An 8,766-nucleotide genomic window follows, 5' to 3' on the forward strand; every position below is an offset into this window, starting at 1 on the left:
CTTTTCTCCAATCTCTTCCATGTCTCCACCCTCCAGATGTCTCCATTGTTCATCTTGTCTCCATCTCCATCTTGTTTCCATCCTCCATCTTGTTTTCACCTCCATCTTGTCTCCACCATCTTGTCTCCATCTTTCATCTTGTCTCTACCCTTTTGTCCAATCTCCTCTGTGTCTCCATCTTGCCTCTACCCTCCTCCATCTTGTTTCCACCCTTCATCTTGTCTCCATCATCTTGTCTCTACCTTTCATTTTGTCTCCACCCTTTTCTCTAATCTCCTCCCTGTCTCTACCCTCCATATGTCTCCATTGTCCATCTTGTATCCACTTGCATCTTGTCTCCAGCCTCCATCTTGTCTCCAGCCTCCATCTTGTCTCCACCCTTTTCTCCAGTATCCTCTATGTCTCCATTGTTCGGCTTGTCTCTATCCTCCATCTTGTCTCCATCTTCCATATCATCTCTATCCTCCATCTTGTTTCCACCCAACATCATGTCTCCACCCTCCATCCTTTATCTTGTATCTGTCCTCCATGTTCTATGTAACACTCCTAATGATCAGTTGAGAGCAGTGGTGTTTCAGTGATAGAATGGTCACCTTCTATGAGGAGACCTGGGTTCAATTCCCTGCCAATGCTCCTCATACACAGCTACCACTCGTGTTTCAGTGGAAGCTTAAGTGTTGCTGTGATCCTGAACAGATTTCAGCAGAGCTTCCAGACTAAGATGGACCGGGAAGAAAGGCCTGGTGGTTTACTTCCAAAACTCAGCCAATGAAAAACCCATGGATCACAATAGTCTGATCTGCAGCAGACCATGGGGATAGTGCAGAACTGGGCAGCATGGGGTGGCCATGAGGTGGGAGCCGACTTGACGGCATCTAACAACAACATAGGGTCATAGGATCACTGTGAGTTCAAATCAACTTGACGGCAATGGGTATGATTTTTTTTTTTTTTTAACAACAAACAAGCCTTAAAGGAAGGGTATCTCTCGCTTATGATGCTTGACACCCAGGTAGTGTGTGGAAATCACTTCAGTTTTTGTTTTTTCTTTAATAAAATTTAAAAATTAAATAAAACCCCATCAACAAGAGGAACATCAATAGTCTATGGAAAGAAAATTGGAATTAGAATCAGAAAACCTGGTTTTGAGTCCTAGCTCAGACACATGGACTATGCAGCCTCAAAGCACAGCTTACTCCAGATTTCCTCGTGTAAAATGACATGATAATAATAATTTTTCTCTTGCCCAATTCTGGGAACTTGGGATGGGAACACATGAAGAAAAGTGAAGGAAAGGAAAGTGTGTTTGTACTCTTTAATGTCCACAGATGCCAGATCAAACCAAACAAGTTGTTGTGAAGTCGATTCTGAGTCACGGCAACCACATGTATGTCAGAGTAGAACTGTGCTTTGTAGGGTTTTCAGTGACTGATTTTTCAGAAGTGGATCACCAGGCTTTTCTACCAGGGTGACTCAGGGTGGACTCAAATCCCCAACCATTGGGTTGGCAGCTGAATGCTTAACCATTTACCTCACCCAGGTAATCTGCAAATGCAGATTGCATCTAAGAGGGCTTACGGGGCTAGGATTTGATTCCTTGGTCCTCAAGTGAGGAAGTGTGCAAGCGTTGCCACAAACACACCCAGGAGTCTAATTGCATTTACTCTCCCTCCTTCTGCTTTTTTGTAATTTATTAATAGATATGGTATCAAGTGGTTTGCGCTCCATAGCTTACTCACTATCATGGGATTGGCCCCAAGGTGAAAATCGCTCTTTAGTGCTCTAGTCAGCAGTAACTCCGATCAATAAGGGGCTATTTGAACAAGCTATCTTCCCTATAGAATTTTCTCCAGTTTTCCTACCTTTTCTTCTGAAGCTGTTCCTGTTGGCAGGCATTCTCTTGTTTTCGTTGTAGTGATTTTTGCTTTTTTGTTATTTTTTTATTTTCATTTTACTTACTGATGTTTTCATCATCCTTTTGTGTTTTGGCAAAAGAAAAACCAAGTTTCCCCGATCAACTTTCCTAGATATTTCAGGCACACATTTCTCTAACGCTCTTGTTCTGAATATCTAGGGTGACCTGATCTCTTTTCACTGGAATTTACGACAGTAAGCAAGACCCACCTGTCTTAGTTACTACCTGTGCTTTAATGAGGCAAGATTAGATTATCCGGGTGGGATGTAACACCCTTACCCAGGTCACATCCCTGATCCAGTGTAAAGGGAGTTTGGAGTGTGGCCTGCACCACCTTTTCTCTCTCAAGAGATAAAAGGAAAGGGAAGTGAGCAGAGAGTGGAGGACCTCATACCACCAAGAAACAAGAGCCAGGAGAACAGCATGTCCTTTGGACCTAGGGTCCCTGTGCTGAGAAGCTCCTTGACCAGGAAAGATTGATGACAAGGACCTTCCCCCAGAGCCAACAGATAAAGCCTTCCCCTGGAGCTGGCACCCTGAATTCAGATTTCTAGCCTCCTAGACTGTGGGAGAATAAACTTCTCTTTGTTAAAGCCATCCACTTACGGTTATTTCTGTTGTAGCAGTACTAGATAACTAAGACAGCTACCTAGTCATACTGTCACAGAAATATCACAAATTTGTGGCTTTAAAGAACAGAACTTTTCCTCACAGTTCTGGAGGCAAAAAGTCCCAATCAGGGTGTCAGCCATGTTGATTCCTTCCCTGTTGGTAGCCCCGGGCATTCCCAGGTTCCTTGGCTTGTAGGCCATCCTCAAATGGCATCTCCCTTCCCCATGTATGTCTGGGTCTAGGCTGCTCCTTATATAAGAAGTAATTAGGTTTAGGACCCACCCGACTTGGGTAGGCTCTAATTACCATAACAAAGAAAACCCTATTCCCAAACTGGATTACATGCACAAATATGAAAGTTAGGATTCTAACACATATTTTAGGGGGACATAATTGAACCCATAAGGCCATCTTGCCATGCAAAGTATGTTAATTATGTTAAATGCAATGATTGACAGAGATTGAGAGTGATTAAGGTTTTTCTGTCCTCAAGCTGTCTGTTTGATCTGTTAAGGCGCTTTGCAATAGACAGGGGATTTCTCTCTTTAGTGCAGAATACAGCAAGTCCCCAGTGACATGAACGTCCAACTTACGGATAACTCGTCCTTGCCCTTTCATGTTATGCAAATTTGCCCTCACTTTGAAACGAGTGAACCAACCCCTACTCGCAACAAATTCTTCATCACAATCACCTTCAACGGCTGCACATGGAGCTTTTAAATCACTGAAAAGGCTTTGAGCCTTTTCTTGCACTAAAGTAAGGCTAAATAAGGACCTTATGCACCTGTTCCAACTTACCTACAAATTCGACTTAAAGACACACTTAGGAGTGGATCTCCTACATAACTCGGGGACTGCCTGTTTATCCGTCTTGGAGGAAGTACAGCCAGAATGCTCCCTAGAAGCGAGGATGGCGAGACTTTGCCTCACATACTTTGGACATGTCATCAGAAAACACCAATCGCAAGAAAGGGCATCATGTTTGGTAAAATAGAGGGGTTAGGAAAAAGAGGGAAACGCTCAGAGAGACAGATTGACACAGTGGCTGCAACGATGGGCTCAAACATAGCAATGATTGTGAGGATGGTGCAGGACCAAGCAACCTTGCATTCTGTTGCACATAAGGTCACCATGAGTTGGAGTCAACTCAGTGACAACTCATAGCAACAACCATTGCAAAGCGTGGTCCACTGTCAATAAATAACAAGTGCAACAGCTACTCAAGCTGGACCTCTCTCACGCTTAACAAAAACAATTCTTGTTTAAATAAATGACTCCGTTGTTTAAGATCCAGTTTGACTCTTGGAGAAGTTCCTTATGTTCTCATCTTGGGATTTGTTTAATAATGAAACCGGAGGAAGAAATGCATAACAGCCCATTACATCCAAGCGGAGGTTAAAAAAATGTTAATGGAGTTCTTCTTAGAGTCTTCCATATTTTAGTTTCTCAGAAAAAGCTGTGATGTGCTATCTTTATTCTTTTTATTTTCTTGAAATCAAAACTTTTTCTAAAAGATGCCACTGAGTTTAAAAGTAAAACAAACAAACAAAAAGAACATTCGAACTGGCTAAGGCTTGTCTTGACACCCAGACCAAATCAAGGCTGACTTAATGGCCGCTCCAGATTGGCTGTTCAATTTCAGGGTCTGCCAAAACAAATTGAGTGTGTTTTCTATTCATATAACTGCAGATCTGTTAGGTCAACCAATTCACTTAAAAAGAAAAAAAAAAAAAAATCTTAACTTCAACTTTATGTTCTCTTTGATTTACTCAGAGATAGAATCACCCAACTCCCTAACTTAGATTTGGGTTTTCTTGGGTAAGCTTGCAGTATCCTTCACGTCTGTGTTTCTTTTATATATGGATTGTTTAGAGATAAACACTTGAGTATTTAGACAACATGGTTTCCACAAAGACTTAAGGTGTGAAGTGGGACTGTGAGTCATAATTTGTGTTTTCCTTCTCACTGCCCAAATACAACAATTCCTGAGGGAAGGCAAACTCCCAAACAGGAATATGAAGTGATAGATCGATTTATCTTGACACCAAAAGCCCCCATGAAAATTCAAAAGTCCAACCCCCGTTGGACCGGCAATCACTAAAATAAAGACTGGTTGCTTGTGGTTATGCAAGTTTCTTGACACCATTTTCCTTAGCTAAGTTCTCTGAGTCTTTCTTTGTACACTACCTTAGGATTGGTACTGTCCAGCCAGCTTCTCAGTGCAGATGTGGTCAGTTTCACACAACACCAACACCAGTGCGTGTTGCCCTCCAATCAACTCCGACTCATGGCGCCCCCATGTGTGTCAGAGTAGAACTGTGCTTCATAGGGTTTTCAATGGCTGATTTTTCAGAAGTAGATCACCAGGTCTTTCTTCCGAGGTGCCTCTGGATGGACTCCAACCTGTAACTTTTCAGTGAGCAGCCAAGCATGTTAACGATTTGCACCACCCAGGCACTTCCAATTGCACCACAATGTGACCAGCAAAGCCGATTGGCCAATTCGAGAAAGCCTTAACAACTGAAGCTCCCCCACATATGTTTTGGGGGAGTCTTAGTTGTTAAGACTTTTTGAAATTTGTAGACTCTTTTCACACTCAAGATGTACTACAAAAGTAACCTATGGAGACAAAAAATTTTGCAAAGGATATTGGTGATGGTTGCAAAACATGACTATGTAATTGGTCTCACTGAATTGTATATGTACAAAATGTGGAAATGGCAAATGTTGTGTTGTCTATATTTTTGCAACAATAAAAACATGTATTAAAAAAGTAAACTGTGATGAGGGAGCCAATTGTACAACAACAATAACAATATTTCAGGTTGGTCCCAACACTGGATGTTTGGAGAATTTTGCCATGGTTGATTCTAAAAATTTTCCACATCCTGAAATAACCACATACACTGCATATTAACTACCTATTCTTTTTTTTTTAATTGTTGTGCCACCATTACCACTATCCATTTCCAATAGTTTTTCATCACCCCAAACAGAAACTTTGTATCCTTTAAGTAATAACTTCCTATTACTTCCTTACCCAGCCCCTGGTAACCACTTACCTACTTTCTCTCTCTGTGGATTTGCCTTTTCTTGCTGTTTCATTTAAGTGGGATCACACACTATTTGTCATTTTGTGTCTGGCTCATATCACTCCGTATAATGCTTACAAAGTGCAGCCATGTGGTTGTAGCTGTTGTCGTTAAGTGCTGTCAAGTAGGTTCCGACTCATAGTGACCCTGTGTACAACAGAATGAAACATTGCTGGGTCCTGTACCGTGCTCACAGTCGTTGCTATGTTTGAGCCCATTGTTGCAGACACTCTGTCAATCCATTTCATTGAGGGTCTTCCTCTTTTTCACTGATCCTCCACTTTACCAAGCATGATGTTCCTCCTGATAACATGTCCAAAGTATATCAGACGAAGTCTCGCCATCCTCACTTCTGTGGAGCATTCTGCCTGTACTTCTTCCAGGACAGAATTGTTTGTTCTTCTGGCAGTCCACAGTATATTCAATATTTTTTGCCAACACCATAATTCAGTGGCATCAATTCTTCATTGGTCTTGCTTATTCATTGTCCAGCTTTCACACGCATATGAGGTGATTGAAAATATCATGGCGTGGATCAGACAATTCTGTCTTGGTTATCGAGTGCTGCTATAACAGAAATACCACAAGTAGATGGCTTTAACAAAGAAGTTTATTCTCTCACAGTCTAGGAGGCTAGAAGTCTGAATTCAGGGTGCCAGCTCCAGGGGAAAGCTTTCTGTCTCTGTCAGCTCTGGGGGAAGGTCCTTGTCATCCATCTTCCCTGGCAGAAGAGCTTCTCAGTGCAGGGACCCTGGTTCAAAAAGATGAGCTATTCTCCTGGCTCTTGTCCCTTGGTGGTATGAGGTCCCCATGTCTTTTTGTTTGCTTCTCTCTTTTACATCTCAAAAGAGATTGATTTAAAACAGAACTTAACCTTGTAGATTGAATCCTGCCTGATTAACATAACTGGTCGTTAATCCCGCCTCATTAACGTCACAGAGGTAGGATTTACAACACCGAGGAAAATCACATCAGATGACAAAATGGTGGACAATCACACAATACTGGGAATCATGGCCTAGCCAAGTTGACGGATATTTTCGGGGGACACAATGCAATCCATGGCAACACCTTAGTCCTCAAAGTGACATCTTTGCTTTTGAACATTTTAAACAGTTCTTCTCCAGCAGATTTACCCAGGGCAATATGTCATGTGATTTCTTGACTGCTTGGTTGTAATGTGGTAGCATGTATGAAAACTTCATTTCTCTTTATAGCTGAAACCTGGTGACTTGGCTGCTAACTCAGCGTTTAGCAGTTCGAACCCATCCAGCAGCTCCACGGGAGAAGCACCTTGTGATGTGTCCTGTAAAGATTACAGCCTGAAAACCCTCTGAGGCAGTCCTACTCTGTCACATGGCATCACTATGCATCGAAATCGACTCCACAGCACCTGACAACATACAGTATACATATGCATATACATATGTATATAGTCCCACCACATACATATGCATATACTCCAATGTCACCACCTCAGTTCACAACCAAGCATGTTAACAGTGCACCACCCAGTGACTTCCAATTGTACCCAAAGGGTGACAAGTAAAAAGCATAAATACATATGTATGTATGTACCGCATTTTGTTTTTCCATTCATCTGCTGATGGACCCTTGGGTTGTTTCTGTCTGAACAGCGCTATAATGAACATCGGTGCAGAAATATCTGTTTGAGTCCTTGTTTTCAAGAGGTGGTGTTGTTGTGTGCTGTCGAGTCAATTCCGACTCATAGTGACCCTATAGGAAAGAGTAGAACTGTCCTCATAGGGTTTCCTAGTCTGCGATTTTTGTGGGAGCAGATTGCCAGGTCTTTTCTCCCACGGAGCAACTGGTGGGCTCAAACCACTGGCCTTCCGGTTAGCAGCTGAGTGCTTAGCCATGATACCGCCTGGGCTGCTCCTTTGCAAAGATTGCTAGGCATTTGCACCTGACTTCCTGTGAGTTGTCTCTTCATGTCCATTGTCCATCTAAGACCAAAACCTACCATCAACCATCAATTGGTCCTGCTGAACTTTCAGTGGCTGACAGTGTGGTGATGTCCACCCAGAACCTGGCTACCTCCAGCTCACCTAATGAATATGTGAATGTTTTGACCCCATGCAAGCACTATAAAGTGATGTTGTTATCATGACCTTCTGTAGCTTGAGACCAGAAGAACTAGATAGTGCCGAGCTGCCACTACCGAACATTCTTTTTCTTTTTTTTTTACTATCTTTTTAAATTGATGTAATTAAATGAAGTTTACATTTCAAGTTAGTCTCCAATACAGAATTTTTTTTTTGTTAACATATGTTGTCATGAGACCCCAAACTCTCACCCCATTCTGCGACAGCACACTCCTCCCCTCCACCCCTGATTCCCCATGAACATTCAACCAGCTCCTAACTCTCTCTGCCTTCCCCTCTCACCTCTAGACAGAAGCCGCCCCTTTGGTCTCTTATATCTACTTGTCTAAGAGGCACATTCTTCACGAGTATCACTTTATGTCCCACAGTCCAGTCCAATCCCTGTCTGAAGTGTTGGCCTCAGAAATTGTTTTAGTTCTGGGGTGATGGAGAGACTAGGGGCCATGCTTTCCAGGACGCCTCCAGTCTTAGTCAGACCATTAAGTCTGGTCTTGTTACTAGTATTTGAGTTCTGCATCCCATCGTTCTACTGCTCCATCAGGGACCCTCTGTTGTGTTCCCTGTCAGGACGTTCATTGGTGGTAGCTGGGCACCATCTAGTTCTTCTGGTCTCAGGCTGATGAAGTCTCTGATTTATGTGGCCCATTCTGTCTCTTGGGCCAATACTTTCCTTGTGTCTTTGGTGTTCTTTGTTCTCCTTTACTCCAAGTGGTTGGGACCTATTGATACATCTTAGATGGCCACTTGCAAGCTTTTAAGACCCCAGACGCCACTCACCAAAGTACGATGCAGAACATTTTCTTAATAAGGTTTGTTATGCCAATTGACATAGATGTCCCCTGAAAACATGGTCCCCAGACCCCGCATCACTGCTACTCTGTCTCTCAAAGTATTTGATGGTATTGAGGAAACTTCTTAGCTTTGGTTTAGTCCAGTTGTGCTGGCTTCCCCTGTAGTGTGTGCTGTCCTCCCCTTCACCTAAGATGATTCTTATCTACTATCTAGTTAGTGAATAACCCTC

The sequence above is a fragment of the Trichechus manatus genome, unplaced genomic scaffold (assembly GCF_000243295.1).
Source record: "Trichechus manatus latirostris isolate Lorelei unplaced genomic scaffold, TriManLat1.0 scaffold00134, whole genome shotgun sequence".
Lineage (NCBI taxonomy): Eukaryota > Metazoa > Chordata > Mammalia > Sirenia > Trichechidae > Trichechus > Trichechus manatus.